The sequence below is a fragment of the Rhinolophus sinicus genome, chromosome 2, assembly GCF_057876585.1.
Source record: "Rhinolophus sinicus isolate RSI-liver-muscle chromosome 2, RSI-T2T, whole genome shotgun sequence".
Lineage (NCBI taxonomy): Eukaryota > Metazoa > Chordata > Mammalia > Chiroptera > Rhinolophidae > Rhinolophus > Rhinolophus sinicus.
Genome location: NC_142502.1, coordinates 25596070 through 25615523, shown reverse-complemented (window position 1 = coordinate 25615523; position 19454 = coordinate 25596070). Strand labels below are relative to the sequence as shown.

Below are 19454 nucleotides of genomic sequence, written 5' to 3'. Positions count from 1 at the left end.
GGGAGAGAAGCAATGTGACCTTTTTCAGGGAGACATGACAGACAACCCCTCTTGGTATTAGGAGAGAAAACCAGAAAAACTGGTTCAAAAATTCACAAACAGTAATTGAAGGTATACTGGGTGTTCCTTACTGAGGGAGAGCATGAGCTATGTGAGGAGAGAAGGCAGGGACACATTAAAAGTTATCGAGTCACAATGTAAGAACATTACCACAAATGTCATAAGGCAAAATGAGATTAGAAGTCAAGTGAACAAAAGTCCACATATTATATGATTCCATTTATATAAAATGTCCAGAATAGGGAAATCTTTGGAGATAGAATGTAGATTAGTGACTGCTTTGGGCCAAGGAGGGTAGGGATGGGAGCCTAGAAAGGTGATAACTAAATGGTCCTGCGTTTCCATTTGAGATCACGAAAATGTCCAAAAGTTGACTTATGATGATCACACTTGTCTATGAATATACTAAAAACTACTGAATTATACACTTTAAATGGGTGTATTGTGTGGTCACTGTAAGATAATAAAACATTTCTTTGGAAAAAGAAAAACCAAGTACATGGAAGGAACAAAAAGTACTGCAAGAAAGGGGTCTTCTTCCTCAGGACCCCCACTCCCCAGCCTCTACTCTTCTCCACCTACCCACAAGATTAAACAGAGGGAGCTGTGAAATATTCTTATTAACCTAGAAACAGTGAAACACAAGTAAAACTCTTCAGAGAACACAGGTGCCTCATTTTCTACCATATTTGAAGCCCATTTAAATGTGGCTTGATGATATCCCAATTCAGTCCTAGGAGAATTGTGAATTTATGAATTATTGTTCAGCTTCTTTTCCAGACAAAAGAACTTTAGCTCAAAACACAAACTCTTGGATAAAAAGAGTAGACATTCAAACTCTCTGAGGCCCTCTCATAAATAACAAAAAAGATTGGCACCAGGTAGGTCTTACCAGAGACTACAGCATTTACAAAGTTCTTCTATTTGAATTTATTTCAAGCAGTCAATAAATAAATGGTTCCATGCTATTAAAAATGGAGAAAAGAGAAGACTACAAACATGTGCTTCTACCTCCTGCAATTTGGTCCATTTCCCCGGCTCCCGTCTCAGAGAAAGATGCAATTGTTCACTTGATGACCCTGGTACCCAGCATATTTTCTTTGGGGCCATCTTTTGAATATTATTTTTGTATAAAGCCAAGTAAATGAATGGGGAAGTTGAAAAACATAATCAGAATGTTATATTGACACCGTTGTAGATTTTCCGAATGCCGAAAAACAAGAAATGAATGGAAATGAGTTTGCCAAAGTGAACATGTTATGCATCTTTATATAGGGCATATTCCCAAGTGGGAAAAAAAATACACTTGGATAAAATAAAATAACAAAATATTTATTGAGCATTTTAAATTTATGACGTATATTTGTCACATTTAGGCAGAACCCTTACCCTAGAGGACTTAAATTCTAAACATTTATTTCTTTGTGTATGTCTTTTTCTCTCTTCCTTATTTTCTACCTCTTGTGCTCAGAAGGCACTTTTAGCTATTTGGTAGGAACTACAAATATTCTGCCCAATCACAAGTATACAATCCCCCTGGAACTGTCCATCTTTTCAAACTGTCTATCTTAGTGATATACGCAGTGATTGCTAACAATTGTGCAGCCCTCTGAGATGTTATAAAACACTAGATGAAAATTTTAAACCCAAAGAGTCTTATATTAGCATTAACCTTGAATGACCCAGAAATGACTGTTCATTTTGTACCACCAGAGAAAATACCCTTCCATTGGCAGGGTAGCATAGCCTTCGCATAGCTATGAGACAGTCTGAATGTGTGTGGAGGAGCATCACGGTTTGGAGAACGAAGCTACGCTGAAAATTCTAGAAAAGACCCAGAAATAAATCCTTAAGTAAGCTGGTGATAAGTTACTGCTAAAGGTATACTATAAACCTAAAGGTCGTTGTTTAGGAATTTGGAGAATTGTGCATCTAGTTGAAGGAGTTAGAGAGATAAGAGATGGCTTCACAGATGCCACGTAATAAAATAAAGTTTCGTATCATTCCCAGTATTTTTCTTCAGAATTTGTCTTGTGACTCCTGCATACTAAATAATACAAAATGTACCTGTATTCTACGGTGCTCTTCATCTTGTTAGTAAGGAGTTTTCAACAGTACTGCGTTGTATTATTTTTGTTATAGTCTTGCTTTGGAGTGTGAGTACAGACTGTTGTTGATAAAGTGTTTCCTCAGCTCTGATTGCCTAAGGGGAAAAAAAATGTACCTTGAAGTTAATGTTTCTAACTATAAGCCAGACCTCAAACAGAGTGCCCTGATTCTTGCTCAATGACCACCTTTCTCATTACAGGGCCAAGAGTCTTTATCTCCCCTTCCTCTGCTTCCCACCGACTCAAATTCTCTTTCCCCAAACAACTGTACCATCTGTTTCCCCACCTGCTGCTCTGGCCCTTCTTTTGTGGCCGATCTATGAACTCACACTCTACATTTTCACCACCTCTTTCTTTTCAAAATTCTACAAATTGATTTGCTCTACAAAAAAACTCTACTAGCTCATCAGAGCAGTGATGATCCATTCCCCCGACCGAAGTGCCCAAATCCCAACCAAACACACTCAGAAATGCCCAGCGATGATGCAAGTTATCAATATTTGCTTCCTGTGCTATTTGCCTTTGCCTCATAGCTCATCTCTGTCTTGCTGAACAATTGTGCTTTGGGGTGTGTCCTTTCACATGTGTGTTCAGTTACAAAATTCTCTTTATCCCACTGGTACCTAGCAGCAGTTCTCAACACTGTCTTCCCATTGACGTCACTAAAAATCTTTGTAGAAATACATGAGCCCAGACTCACTCCAGACCCATTAATTCAGACTATCTGATTGAAAACAACTGGTCTTAGATAGTTGTAAAACAGAGTAGAATGTTAGTGTCATTTCTTTTTCTCTCCCATTCTGAATGAGAGGGAAATGGGAGATGAAGAGGTAAAATCCTGAGCGATTTAGAAATATAGTGGGAAAAAATAAGAGAAAACGTCCTGCTGAATCATATGACTAGAAGGTGAAATGTGAGCAAGAGCTTATATTTTTCCAGGCCACCACCATGTCAGTCCACAGAAACAAAAACATTTGCTTTAAATGATGGTCGCCTTCTACTGCAAGTTTCCATGACTTACATTCCACCCTACCCAAGCCTGGCTGATAAGAAGTAAGATTCTTTGAAGATGGTTTCTATGATTCCATGACCTCAAAAAGCATATATTCTAAGAAATCGAACATGTAACAAGCTATGTTTGAGGGTTGTTTCCAGATAGTATCGTCTTAATTGTATAGATCACAGTTTTCCAATCAATGTGCTGTGAATGGGTTTTCAGTGTGCTGAGACAATGGCCCCCCAGCACCCTGGGGCAAACCCAGGACAACCAAGATCCCGGTCCAAAAGACGCTGGACAGGAGCAACCAGAGACATTTAACCCAGTGGGAATCAAATGTTATTTTCTATGTGTGTCATGAAGTGAAAAAGCAGGGAAGTCCTGGAGAAATACAGATAGTAGACTCTTGAATGTTTGAAATGATAAGCAGTACAAAGCACCAAGTTTGTACTCAGTACAGAAGAAATTACACAATGCACGTAAATCCATCCATCAGTTACAATTATACCTTTAGGAATAAAGCCAAAAGCAGCAGCATTTCAGATGTGAAAAAAACTAAGCAATTAGCACTAAAAGAAATTGTCCCCTGAATATCACCTGCTGGCATAAAAATCACTGTCATTATGTTATATTGCTCACCAGAAATCCCTAACATAATAATACACAAGTCCAACAGACTTATAATAGGTACTCAGTGAACATTGATTAGGAAGGAACATTATTGTTTGTTTATTTATTTATCATCTCCAAAAGAGTTCTTTCAATACATTTGGATTAGTTTTTCAGCCCCAGTTCTCAAATTCAAACAGCTTAATATCATGTAATTGGGTTTGGACATGAAGAACTACTTCTCTGGGTTTAATTATCACAAGAGGAAAGTGGTATAGTGCAATTCACCAAAAAGAAAACAAGGGAATTCTAAGCATTGTTAGACTTTAATTTCAAAAAAGTAAACTATTTATGTTGCCATCAAAATAGATTCTAAAAAGCAATAAAATTTAATAAGGGCAGAAAACTGTAAAAGACAAGGTTATTATAATGTGTATTCATTCAGTTAATTCAGACATTGTTTTCCCAGTGATGGCTAAGATATATTCTCAGACTTTCGGGTTTGTAGATAAGAAACATAGAAATCACATTATATATATATATTTATAAATCTTACATAGATTTCAGGTATACAATTCTGTATAACATTATCTATAAATCACATTGTGTGTTCACCGCCCAGAATCAGTTCTCTTTCCATCACCATATATTTGATCTCCTTTACCCTCACGTACCACCACCCTCCCCTCTTACCCTCTGGTAACCACTAAACTATTGTCTGTGTCTATGAGTTTTTGTTTCTCATTTGTTTATCTTGTTCTTTCGTTGTTTTTGGTTTATATATCACATATCAGTGAAATCATATGGTTCTCTGCTTTTTCTCTCTGACTTATTTCTCTTAGCATTATAATCTCAAGATCCATCCAACTTGTCACAAATGGTCCTATTTCATCTTTTTTCTTACCATCGAATAATATTCCTTTGCGTATATATACCACAACTTCTTTATCCAGTCATCTATCGAAGGACATTTTGGTTGTTTCCGTGTCTTGGCCACTGTAAATAAAGCTGCAGTGAACATTGTAGCACACTTGTCTTTATGGATAAATGTTTTCAGATTTTTTGGGTAGATACCCAGGAGAGGGATTGCTGGGTCATATGGTAATTCTATTCGTAATTTTATGAGGAACCTCCACACTGCCTTCCATAGAGGCTGCACCAATCTGCATTCCCACCAACAGTATATGAGGGTTCCTTTTTCTCCACAGTCTCTCCAATACTTGTTACTATTTGTCTTGTTGATTATAGCCGTTCTAACCAGGGTGAGGTGATATCTTATTGTGGTTTTTATTTGCATTTCTCTGATGATAAGTGATGTTGAGCATTTTTTCATGTCTATTTGCCATTTGTGTGTCCTCTTTGGAGAAATGTCTCTTCAGGTCTTCTGCTCATTTTTCAATTGGGTTGTTTGTTTGTTTTTGGTGTTGAGTTGTATGAGTTCCTTATATATTTTGGATATATCAGAGGCACTGTTTGCAAAAATCTTCTCCCATTCAGTTGGTTGCCTCTTTATTTTGTCGATGGTTTCTTTTGCTGTGCAGAAGCTTTTAAGTTTCATATAGTCCCATTCGTTTATTTTAGCTTTTACTTCCCTTGCCTTTGGAGTCAAATTCATAAAATCCTCTTTGAACCCAAGGTCCATAAGTTTAGTACCTATGTTTTCTTCTATGCCGTTTATTGTTTCAGGTCTTATGCTTAAGTCTTTGATCCATTTTGAATTAATTTTGGTACATGGTGACAGATAGCAGTCCAGTTTCATTCTTTTGCACGTGGCTTTCAAATTATGCCAGCACCATTTATTGAAGAGGCTGTCTTTCCTCCATTGTATGGTTTTAGCTTCTTTGTCAAAAATTATCTGTCCATATTTATGTGGTTTTATTTCTCAATTCTCAATTCTATTCTATTGGTCTATGTGTCTGTTTTTCTGCCAAAACCATGCTGTTTTGATTATTGTTGCCCTGTAGTACAAGCTAAAGTCAGGGAATGTGATACCTCCAGCATTGTTCTTTTTTCTTAGGATTGCTTTGTCTATTCGGGGTCTTTTGTGGTTCCATTCAAATCTGATGATTTTTTGTTCTATTTCTTTAAAAAATGCCACTGGGATTTTGATGGGGATTGCATTAAATGTGTATATTGCTTTGGGTAATATGGCCATTTTAACTATGTTGATTCTTCCAATCCACGAGCACAGAATGTCTTTCCATTTCTTTGTGTCTTGTTCAATTTCTTTTAAAAATGTCTTGTAGTTTTCAGCATATAGTTTTTCACATCCTTGGTTAAGTTTATTCCTAGTATTTTATTCTTTTTGCTACAATTGCAAAAGGAATTTTTTTTTCTTTTTCTGAGATTTCATTGTTAGTGTATAGGAATGCAATGGACTTTTGTATGTTGATTTTGTAGCCAGCAACTTTACTGTATTCATTGATTGTTTCTAATAGCTTTCTGGTGGAGTCTTTAGGGTTTTCTAGATATAGCATCATGTCATCTGCAAAGAGTGACAATTTAGCTTCTTCATTCCCAATTTGTATGCCTTTTATTTCTTTCTCTTGCCTGATTGTTCTGGAGAGGACTTCCAACACTATGTTGAAAAGCACAGGTGATTGAGGACAGCCCTGTTGTGTTCCCGAACGTAGAGCAAAGGGCTTCAGGTTTTCACTGTTAATTACGATATTTGCTGAGGGTTTGATATATGGCCTTTATTATGTTAAGGTATTTTCCTTCTATACCTATTTTATTAAGTATCTTAATCATAAATGGATGTTGTATCTTGTCAAACACTTTTTCTGCATCAATTGATGTAATCATATGATTTTTGTCCTTTATTTCGTTTATGTGATATATTACATTGATGGATTTGCGTATGTTGAACCATCCTTGTGCCCCTGGGATGAACCCCACTTGATCGTGATGAATAATCTTTTTAACGTATTGTTGCATTTGATTTGCTGGAATTTTGTTTAGGATTTTTTCATCGTTCTTCATCAAAGATATTGGTCTGTAGTTTTCTTTTTTTGTGTTATCCTTACCAGGTTTTGGTGTCAGGGCAATATTGGCCTCATAAAAGGAGTCAGGGAGTACTGTGTCTTCTTCAATCTTTTGGAAGAGTTTGAGCAGGATTGGTATTAGCTCCTCTTTGAAGGTTTGGTAGAATTCACTAGTGAAGCCATCTGGTCCCAGACTTTTGCTTTTGGGAAGGTTTTGGATGACTGATTCAATTTCCTTACTGGTGATCGGTGTGTTTAGATTTTCCAGTTCTTCATGGTTCAGCCTTGGAAGGCTATATGTTTCTAAAAACTTGTCCATTTCTTCTAGGTTATTGAATTTGGTGGCATATAGTCCTTCATAGTATTCTTCGATGATCGTTTGTATTTCTGTGGCACCCGGAAATCACATTATATTAAGATTGCAAAATAGCTCAGTGATCAAGAATAGAGAGGCTTGCCTAAAGAAGCCAATGAAAGTGTACGGAAAGTTCTCTGATAGGTTCAAATATTTTAAAAATATTGACATGCACAAAAGACAGAGGAGGGTTTATCTAACCACAAGTAAATACAAATTTGTGACACAAACCAGTAATAAAGAGGATTTTTAAAAGATTTATTAAAATGTTCTTTAAAGAAAAAGGATGGAAAAGGACTGTCTCCTGGTCTAAGGAAGAGGCAAAACATTAAGAGCAGCGGAAGACTAAGAAAAGACAATAGAACTTAATGCTCATTTTTAAAAAAAATTTTTTGTCTTCCTTCTTGTCAAAAACCATGAATTCAAAAGAAGAAGTCCAGCTTTTTTAAAAAAAAAAGGTCAGTGTGGCATGTTGGAATGGAAGCCCAAGAAAGTAAAAAAACAAATAGACAAAATAAAAACAAGGGCCATTTTGCAAAAATTCAAGTTTCAGGGTCTAGTGAATTATAATCCCAGCTATTTGCAGATATATTTGCTAAACTCCTGTCAATAATCCTGGTGGAATTATGGAGAATAGGAAAAGTGTTAGAAAACTATAAAAAAGGCAAAAGTTGTCTGAATTTTATTTGGTTGAAAAAACAAAAAAACATCAAATGATCTCTGTTTATAGAGTAACTCCACTTCAGTTTAGTCACCAAGTTTAGTTCTGATGGCTGAGTAAACAAACATGAGAGATGTGTGTTCAGAGCACAGCACGGTTCTGACTGGGCAAATTAATGTATGGTCCAGTTGGTCCTATCGTGAGTAAGGTCCAGCCACAGAAGTGCAGGTTTCACAGACTGCTTCTGCAGGAGCCAATGTGTCTTCAGTTTTATATTTTATCTGTTTCTAAAAAGTCCTTATTCTACTCAATATGGCGCAAGGCCTTTCCTCCAAGTATATACCCTGCCAAAAACAGTTTAATTAATTTTACAGATAAAATAAAAAGTACTCCAAAATACACCTCTCCTTAAAGTACATACATGTGTATCGTATATACGTATAAAATTGGTGCTGCCTTGGTGAATGAAGCAGCCATGTGCCGGGATCCATTTTCTCCCTTCTCTGTGAAGCCAGGAAAATAGTCATTGTGGCTTTGCGCCCTTTTCTCGAGAAGGCCCTGCACACTGGGGCCCTAAGCGAGTGCCCACCTTGCTGACTCATCAAACCACCTTTGGGGCAGTGCAGGGGGTGCAGGGGATGCGCAGGAGCAGCTTTTGGTGACTGACTGGACTTTCCATAAGTAGGACACAAGATGGGACCTGGGTTATAAGAAAAGACAACACATTCATTTGGGGGTCTGTTTAATGTATAAAGGTTCCCCAACAGTCTGTTCTCAACAAAGCAGCCAGCGTGATCCTTTAAAAACACTAATCAGATCATGTCTCTCTCATTCAACATCTTTGTGTGAGCCCCTGTTTCTCTCTGAGACCCTAAACTATCTACTACTTCCCTCACCTACCCCCTCCCCACTTGTCATCTCTCTGTCCTCGTCTCCTCCCACTTGCCCAACACGCTCTCTGCTCCAGCATGCTGGCCTCCTTGCTGTTTCTAGAACATACCAGACAAGTTCCTTGTGGTCTTGTGCTTGCTGTTCCCTGAGCCTGAAATATTCCTTCCAGATGGTCTTGTGGCACCTCTCACATTTCATTCACGTCTGTTCCAAGTCACCTCAGAGCAATCTTTAAATAAATAGACCATCCTTTATTTAAACTGCAGCCCCATCGCCACCAAGGCCACCCAGCACTCCCTCGTCCCTTCCCTGCTTTACTTTACCCCATAGCACCCATGCCACGTCTCTATAGGCAATGTATTTATTGCTTTTATTTATTGTCTGTCTCTCCCCACTGAAATCTGAGCTCCACAAGAATAGTCATGCTCTTGTCTATTTTGTCCACTGCTATATACCCAGGGTCTGGAACATGGCTTGGCACATAGTAGGCACTCAAAAACATATATGAGCAATAAATGGATAAATATCCTGTTTGAATTTGACCCAGAGGTGTAGACTTAGTCATACAGAGCACGAGTGTAAGAAGTGATGGTACCAGAGAAGGAAAGGTAAGGGAACTCTAAGCTCCTTTCAGTGCTACGATTTTGACCTAAGTATTATTCTCTCTCTCTCTCTCTCTCTCTCTCTCTCTCACACACACACACACACACACACACACACACACACACACACACACAAACTCCATGCAGAGCAGTATACACTAAATTATTTTTTCCCAAACAGTCATCTTAGAAGATAATTTAAAAACGTGTTTTGTGGACAACTGTGTTTGGGAAAGGCTGGATGCTGTCACCTCGTTGGATAGTCACAGTGAACATCAACATATTGAAGGATCTGAGGCATCTCAGCATGGATTAGTCAGGGTCCTCCAGAGAAACAGAAGGCTGACTAATACAGATTTGGTATCACGAATGATTCTAGAGAAACAGAATCTTAAGGATGCATTTTTCTGAATTGATTCCAGTTTTCTAGAATTGGCTGTGTAATCTGATTAGATTTAAAGAATGCTAATTATTCTATTTCTAGTAGTAAAGAGAGTACTGATAGTCCGTAGTGTGATGTGGCAATAGAGATACACAAAATAACAACATTGGGTATTCCTAATCGAACACTTGTAAGAGGCAAGTTTCTGGGTAGCCATGCATGTGATTCCTTCGGACTTTTTTGTCAAACTAACAAGTGAAATGAGATTGGTTGATTGTTCCTAATGTTGCTGAACAAAGTAGGGAAGGAAAAGGATGAGCGAAGGGATATAACAAGTGCTGCATAAATGACTTGAAAGTGCCTATGTCTGCCCTGAAAGAGATTCATTTCCTGTAGCTGCAGAGCTGAGATTCCTGAAAACCAAGCCCAGAATCTCATCCTGCTAATGAGTGAATTACACACACATTGAATTCCCAACATTGTAGAGTGTCTACTGTAAAGTAAGGGCATTGATTGGAAGGAAGGGATCCTGAAAACGTATGGGAAGCCCCTGACGAAACTGGAAATATTGAATTCCTCAATTCTTTGTCAGTAGAAGCAGCCTCTTCACCTAGCATAAGAAAATACCACAGACTGGGGGTGTCTTAAACCTCAGAAATTTGTTTTCTCACAGTTCTGTGTGTTAGAAGTGCAAGATCAAGGTATCACCATATTTGGTTTCTTCTGCGCCCTCTCTCCTTGGCTTGCAGATGGTCACCTCCTCACTGTGTCCTCACACGGTCTTTCTTCTCTGCTTATGTATCATCCCTGGCATCTCCTCACATGTCCAAATCTCCTCTTCTTAGGAAAACACCAGTCAGATTGGATTAGGACCCATCCTAATTGCCTCACTTTAACTTAATCATTTCTTTAGAGGACCTATCTCCAAATATACTCCCATTTTAAGGTCTGAGGTGCTAAGGGTTAGAGCTCCAACATGTGAATTTGGCAGAGATTGGAGATTTAAAAGATACAATTTAGCAGATAACAATGCAATTTTTAAAAGTTTATGTTTGTTAAACCTCTATGTTTCCCAAGCACATTTGACGATAGCACCCTTAATTCACGTTTAACTACATATCAAAAAATAATGTGCCTCACTTTGAATACACTTTAACACTGCCCTAGATTTATATAGCAATAGCAATAATATTATTTATATAATACAGAATTTATATAACATATAGTATATTATATATGTTTAATATTTATATAACAATAAGAATATTCTGAATAATAAAACTTTATTACAAAGTGATTGACAAAGCCCTTTTATCCTGTGATTTCATTTGATTCCTGCCTTCTATGAGATATACAGGGCAGGTAAATACTATAAAATACCCACACTCCCTTAACAATATATCATGGCTCTCACTTCTGATCAAGACATATTTTAACAGAGATTGTATCATTATTAGTTAAGGGCACAGTCAGCATGGTTGCCAATCTGCTTTCACGCTCACTGGCCGTGTCAGCTTGGAAAAGTGATTTAACACTTCTGTTTCTCAGGTATGATACTGATTCCAGGACTTATATCTAAGGGAGTCACTGAGAGGACTAGACGAGTTAATTCATGAAAAGTACTTCACACGTTACCTCGCACATACTAAATGCTCAATGACTCCTAGCTATTACTATAGAAATATAAGTTACTGGTGTTAATAGCAAAATATATCCTATAACATGGATATAATACCATCGAGTCAACCATTTCCCTACTGAGTCCGGTTTTTACCATCTGTTTCCCTTCTGAAAAACAAACCCAAAAAAATGAACAACACTTGGAGCTTAAAAGAATCCCAAGTGCCATGTTGGCACAGACGCCTGGAATGAAGACGCGCAAACACCTCCCGGCCGTGAGCAGCTCCAGCAGTGAGTGTGGTGGCCCGATGCTCCTTCTGAGGTCAGCAGACTTGCTGTGGAAGTCTCCTAAGAATAAGCTATCTCCTGGGACTTGGAGTATTTCCTGCCCGTGATCAGCAACATCTTTGCTTGCAGGATTTTGGCAGGTTTGTCCTTGTTCCCGGCCAGATTCAGGAAGTTCAGAAGCACATGAAAACAAACAATACATTACAACGCTTCTCTCAAATTATTCAAAGTTCAAAAACCACAAGAAACTATCCAGTGATATGGGGATTTGGTCAGTGTTTTATTAATGATATTTATTCTCACTGATGTGCCCATCCTTTTCTTCCCAATGAATACTTTTCTAGGCAGTGATTTCCATTTAGACATTTTTTTTTTCTTGAAGTGTATTTAAGTATAGGCAGTAATTTGATAGGCTATCACTATATGTTGAAAATTTTACAAGCATTTTCATGACCTCCGTGCAATTTTCAAGTTATATTTTATTATTAATGTCATTGTTAGGGATTGCTACTGATCAGCATGATTTTTTTCCTAAAAAAATTTCCTTCCCTTCATTTCGGTGATCATAAGTGAATCAATTGCGAGCCAACACTATAAAGTGCTGCTTTTCACAATTTTACCTATTACTTAGGACCCATCTAAATATCAACTCCTTAATAAAGCCTTCCCAATTTCCCAGCTCAATGTGATATCCAAAAGACTCTGCTTCTATTTCTCACTACAGTCACTCAACTAAATCCACAGGACTTCTTTTCAATTATCATTTCACTCACTCTTTCACCAAGCTCTACCTGAAAACCATTCCCTCCCTCTTGAATTACTACTCTCTTCCATGACCTAATGAGCGTCTGGATTTCCTCCTACCTTCTGGGTTCCCCTTCTCCTTTAGAGACTCCTCCTCCAGCTAGACATTAAATGTTACAGTTGTTCAGGGCTGGATACTGGGCCCTATTCACCTCTCACTTCATTTCCTAGGCAACTTAATACATGCCCATAGTTTTATTTGATTTATAAATTGATATCTCCATCTCAGACGTTTTTTCTGGGTCCCAGACCCATATGTCCAACTGCCTACTTGACATTTTGCTTTGAAATCTCAGTAGCACTTAAACTCAATGTGGTTAATGTTGAGTGCACAAACTTTTCCCCCCAAATCTGGTCCTTCTAGATTTTCCCTTCTGTGTGATTAGCACAATCAATCATCCAGTTATGCAAGCCAGAAATCTACGAATTATCTTTGATACTTCCCTCTCCCTCGGCTCTCATAGGCGATTCCTCACCACATGCCAACTCTATTAATTATCTCTAAAATCTATTCACGTCTCTAGCAGTACCACCATCCTTTCCAAGCTGCCATCTTTCCTGCCCTGGACAATTAGAGTCATCTCCTAACTAGTCATTCTTTTCCCCCTCCGTCCATTCTCTATACTGCACCCAAAGTTGTTTTTAAATACGCAAATCTGATAACATCATATTCCCATTTAAATCATCCAATGTTTTCCTAATTCTCTTGGAATAAAGCCAAACTCCTCAGCCTGTCCTACAGAACCCTGACAGCTCTCCAACCTCATTTTAACCCATGACCCACCACATCCACTTTGTTCTCTTTGCTATGATGTATGATGCACTTCGCGTTGTTGTGGTACATTATATATGCCATCCTTTTGCCATAGGACCTTTAGCTGTGCACTCCTACTGCCAGGATTGCTGCACTCAGGGTGACCATGTAAGGTATGATCCAACCAGAATACTTTGGAGTGTGAAAGGGACACTAATGCTAATGACACCAGGAAGACAACAAGCATAAATCAAGACTTTCCAGGGCAAATTGGGACATATGTTCACCTTAAATTAACTCCTGTTCATTCACCAGATCTCAGATCAAATGTCACCTCCTCAGGGAAATTCACAACAACTTCTCTGGCAAGGTGAAGTCCATTATAAATTTCTTAACACAATATACCTCTCCTTTGTTTCACTATCCAAAGTTACAACTTTATGTTTATGAATATAATTGTTCTGTACGGTCCCTTCTGGTAGACTGTAAACTCCATGAGGCCAAGACTGTTCCCGAGGTTTCTCACCATTGTATCACCTGCTAAAAATATCATGTATCAAAATTGTGCTTTATATTCAATATCATATATCAAGTGGAGGACATGAAATAACTCTCCTTTGAGATTTCCCTTTTTCTGTGATGGGCACAACCAACCACCAAAGTATGCAAGACAGAAATCTAAGAATTATCCCTGACACCTTCCTCTTCCTCAGCCCCAGTATTTAATTCCTCCCCATGTCCATTTTCTGTGTATTCTCCTCTCTCCTCCTCTTCCTCTTCTACCTACTTTCTCTTTGCATTCTTCCTCTCTCTTTCTCCTCCCCTACCTCTCCCACTGTATGTATTATTTTTCCAGAAGGCTAAAACATTCATCAGATACAAATGATATGTCTTCCTAATAAGAAGTTATTTCTGAAAAGAGCCTTGTGAATTTAAATCATTAGCCTGTATCCAAAGAAATTTGCTTACTGGAAACCTGATGTGAGTCTAAATCTCACCTTCAAGCACAGTTCTAAATAGTGAAGTCCTTTTAAATGTAAAATTATATTAAATTTTAAAATTAAATATTAAATTATTCTCTTTAAATCCTACTAAGTGAAACATTTTTATGAGATTGCAAGGAAGCCACTGGAGACCCAGAAATCTCCAAGTTACTTTCAATATAAAATCATAAAGCCTCATAATGTTTCTGAGAGAGGGATCCAAACCTAAATATCCCAGTATCATTAAAAGTTAGACCCCTTCTACCTTATACCATATTTGCTCATTTCTATGACTCTTCTAGATTATTAACTAGCTGAGTACCAACATGACGTCTTATGGATCTTATATTTCCCTTTTCCTCATCTATTCTCTGACACTTTGTATAATGTTTTGCATGAACGTTGTTGAAATGAACTGAATTAATCTAGGGTCCCCTCTGAGCCCGCCCTAGAATTGGCCCCTTTGCTGACCCACCTACTCAAGAGTTCTATTGACTTACAAGACACTAGATGTAGCAGAGTCTAGACTCCCTATGGTCTCACCTGCACCACCGGGGACTCTTGTTCCCAATCACGTCCACAGCACCTGTTTACTAGGCTTATCATGGTGCCACGAGGAAGCCCAGGATAAACGTTGAGCTTTCCTCAGGACGTAGTTCTGGTACTCACTGTTATTTAGCCCAGGCCTTCCCAGCAGAGACAGGAGACACACAGCCTAGGAAGATCAAGAAAATAATGAATAACGTCAGGGTGCTCGTACCCCATAACTGTTGTGGACAATGGAGACTTTGGCCCTTCACAGCAGTGGCTTGGAGAACAAGGGCTCCCAAAGCCACCTGGCTTCTGATCCCAATTCAGTCACTTAGAACCTCAGTTCAATGGAGATAACCCGCACACCTACCTCAGGTCAACTGTTATGAGGACTAAACCAGCTTATACATATAGTCCTTAAAACAGTTCCTGACTTAGAAAGCCTCCTACTAAATAGTACTGACTGTCATGGGGGAGGGAGCTTGGTGAGAGGCAGGAATTTCAGAGCGGTAACAAAATATGAATAAGAGCTGTTTTTTGCATGCCTACGATATGCCAGGCATTGTGTGTACGTGTATGTCTGTGTATTTAAAACAACAACAAACTTTGCTTTGGTGAGAACCTGGTGATAAAAAGCATTATCCCAGAAATAAGTGAATCACATACAAGCTTACACTGGTATTTTCATTACTGAAGGCAGACCCAGATCACATATTCCCTAACATGACTCCCCAGATTATTCCCCTTCTTCTAAATCTTTGTAAGAACACATGTTCTTTGTGTTCTTTTAAGTTCTTTTACAGCTTCATAGAATTCTCTTCAGACATTCCTGCTGCTTCTTGTTCAATATCTTTTTTTTATTAGACTCCTGACTTTCTGGTGATTAAAACTTTTTTCCCCTCATTTTCCCTCTGTAAAACCATCAAGCTGAAGACTGTCTAGTTTGAGTTAAAACCTTCCTTACCTGCTTTAAAGAATAAAGGCTGTGTTATCTAATATTCATTTTTGCAGCATTCAAGCCCCAAATGCATATCTGTCCCAAGTATTTAATAATTCTAAGCTAAGTTGCAATGTAGTACAGTATTGTTTGGAGACTCTAACTTGATGAAATTTCCCTTTTCTCCTATTTTGATATAAACATCAAGGTGTTTAAAAAAGAGAAGAAAGAAAGAATTTTCTTTCACATCCAAGGAAAACTTTATTTTTGTCCCTTTTGCCAAAAGTGTAGTTTCTGGACAACTAATTCCTGGTTTCTCTCTTTCCTACACACAAAGCTCTCCCAGCAACAGCCCAAGAATACACAATTAGTGCAGAAGATCAATAGACAGGATGCCTCCTACTCTGCCAGGTCAACACACAGTCCTTACTGGCCAGACAGACCCAGCCTTTCGCAAGAAAGTAAAGCAGAAGATTGAACCTCTAGATAAGAAATTTGGGTCTAATCAGCCATCTTGGATTTCATGTGAGCTCATGGCACTCAGAACAATCATCTCTGCCTGAGTTATCTAAACTGGCTGCCTCTCCTACCCCATAAATCTATGGAGTGCTTAAATTGCACAAACTTCTCTTTGTTTGGCTAGATAAACATCTTAGGAGAAATAATTCACTTTCCTAATTGAGAGTAGTCATCTGAAATATTCAAAGCTGCCAGCTGAGGCAGTGCAGCATAGTGAAAATGTTTGTCTGAGATGCGGGGATCTGGGTTCTCTCTGCCTTCATTTTGCAAGTTTGCAGCAGTGACATGAGCTAGTAATGCCTAAGAAAGTTCAAAGGGACACATTTGGTGAGAGCTTCTTCTCTCCCACTCTATTTGGCTTGCCCCAGGATCTTTCTCACACTACCATTTCGTCTTCTTCGTTCACAGTGACACCACTGCTATGAATCTTTATGCTGTGTTCCCTGCAGCCATTACCATGATTTTCTTCATTTCAGACACAAGAGGAGCATAGTCATAGTAGCTACTGCTCTGTCCCTTGCCTATCCTCTTTCCCCACCCTGAAGTGACCTTGACACCATGATTGGGGCCAGAGTCTAGTTCTTGTCATGTGGTCCGTGTTTCAGCCACTGTAAGTTGTCATCACCATCAGAGTCTCCACTCTCTTTGCCAGTTACATAAGAGGCCACATAACGTCTGCTCCCCAGCACAAGCTTTTACTAAACAGAGACAGCCCAAGAGGCCAAGTGGGCAAAAGGTCCATCCCAGAACCAGGTCCCTTGGGATGGTGAGTGGCTGTCTTCAGGTCTTGGCTCCTGGAGCCACTCAGCTCAGCTCTCTGCCTGTGTTTGCAGCTTTAAATACCCAAGGACGACATGTTATGTTTTCAGCCTGAAGGGGCAAAAAAGAAGCAGCGCTTTCAAAATAAGAATTCCCCTGCTGTTTGTTTCATTTTGGAACACAATAAGAACAGACTGAGGACACAACTGAGCTGTCAACGCTTCCTACCCTGGGTCCACAGCACCTTTCATTTGCCAGAAAGAAAGTTGCTTAAGTTAAACAAGGGTCTAATGAATAGTCAAAATAATTGTTTAGCTTGGATATAAGGCCTTAGGTAAATAGAGGATTGCCTGAGACCACAGGCCAGTAAAAGCAGTTTAGCCGGACGCTACTTGTTCTGTTCTTCAGACATCAGCCAGTGGCCTCTGCGTCTCCGAAGACTGTTGTTACTGAATTATTTCCCTCTTCCCACAAGCATATTGAAGCAATTTAGTATCAGAAGGGTCTCATGAAAGCAGGGAGAAGGAGCGAGCTCTTTCTACATTAGAAATGTATACTTAAAACATTAATGTTACCACATTAGAGCTTCAATTAAATAGAATGCTCAAGATACGACATGTTTGGTTTGTTTGTATTTAACTTTTCACATTGAAAAATTTCTAAAATGCATTGTTGAGCCACTTAAAAGTGTCCTGCCTCCTGCTTTACTAGTAGTTTTAACATGATATAATTCTTTTCTAAAACAACTATTTACTACATCTAAAGGCCATTATTAGTTTTATGAGTAATCCGCTTCAAGACTGTAATTGCAGTTACAGACAGTATAAGTACTGAAAGGAAACTTTCGGGTATGGGTTCTGTAGTTGTTGTTGCTACTGTTGATTTGTTTTGTTTGTTTGTTTATGTATCTTTGCTATCAACTTGCTTCGTTGTTGTCTCTTTTTCCCCAAAGTGGGGTTGCATCATGAAAAGTCTGCTTAATTAAGAGCTTGAGTAAATGAGTTGCCAGGTAATTTCAGTTCTGCCGAATAATATTTGTAATCATTGCTTTCCATTTCTTACTTGAAAATAATCTATGCCTTGATAATTCAGAACAGGATCTGATTGTCTTACTCCGTACCCCTCAGGACTACAAAGTCAGGAGGAACTCTGGTAATACTGAGGAAAAAAAAGACTAGGGGCAAAATGATTTCCAACCGGTGAGCCTAAAACCCCTAGAAGCCCAAAGGGATGACATAAGAGATCAACAAGCATAGTCATAGTAGCTACTGCTCTGTATCCACAAGCCCAGCAGACTTTATAAACCAAATTAACATAGTCTCATCTGTGTGTAGTTTTTGAAGTATATGTCTATCTCACTGTCTTTCGTAAAATAGAAATTGATTTAAAGACTGTGTTGAATTTGTTATAGCTGTTCAACATGCTGTACTTTCTCTTTGGCTATTAAAAGTACATCTTCTATCACGTGCGGTCTGTGATTTTTGTTTTCATTTTAAAAACCAGGTGTACATACTGCATAACTTTAGAAACTAATGATATTGAGGAGAGAGCTCTGTTTATGAAGTTTAACAACCTCGATTTAAGGACTAGCCCTGCTAATTATAACCTTAAAGTGCCATAAACTCAGGCAGTCAGTTCATGTCGATAGACATCTACTAAATGCCTGTAAGGGGCCTGAGCCCTGAGCTGGGGCTCGGAGAGTGAACAGCCATCCTTCAGTTTCTCCTCTGAGACTCTAGTTTCTCACTTAATAAGTGAGGAGAATAATAGTGACCTTCCTCACAAGGCTATTGTGAGAATCTAATGAAAGAAACAAGAAAATAAATATACTGTGATGTTTGTGAATGTGCTTTGTAAACTCTTTAGCAATTTATAAACAGAGGGTGTTCAAGACAACTGCTGAGGAGAAGTAAACGCTTCCACTGACCACAGTGGCTTTCCTCTAACTACTCACCATCTATCCCCATGAATTTATCAAATGCGAACAGCTTCCCTTCTTTGATACCAGATTATAGTTATATTTGAAATGTACTTTTCAATTTCTTCCCTCTTCCTTGCACTTCCCTATGTTCCATAAATTGTAACATTCTTTAATATCAATATGTCACTACAATATCAGGTTATACAAAGCATTAAATAAGGTACCAATATAAAATTCAAAGCAGAGAATAATGTAAGGGCTCGGGGTTTACAGTTAATAAGCCCAAGTACACACAGGTCCATCTAAGAGGGATGTTTTAAACACAATCAATTCCATGTGTTACAGCCAATGAGGATCTCATCAGTCCCTGGTTAACTCCAGGAATCGGGAGAAGACTTGTCTTCTCTTCTCCACTCCCAGGCTGAGGCCCCATGTCATCTTGTGTCTGGGACAGAGTGGTTCATGGGAGTGGCCCCTTTATGCATCGAATGGAAACCTTTCCTGATTCAGATCTTCCAGAAATATGTTAGATCTCATGTATTTTTACCTCTCCTCTGAATCCATATTATATGTACTGATTGGGAGTTTAGTCTTTCTATCTATTCTTGTCCACAGAGGATATTCACTTAGAATGCTAAGTACCAGACAACACACAAAGCACTTCGGAGAAATGCAAAACACATAATGTG

At 38.6% G+C, this 19454-nt stretch overlaps 1 protein-coding gene across 2 annotated transcripts in view; it reads left to right on the top strand.

Moving 5' to 3' along the window:
- PDE7B (phosphodiesterase 7B) overlaps positions 1 to 19454 on the top strand; it is a 289479-nt gene that overhangs the window by 196216 nt on the left and 73809 nt on the right. The window lies entirely within an intron of this gene.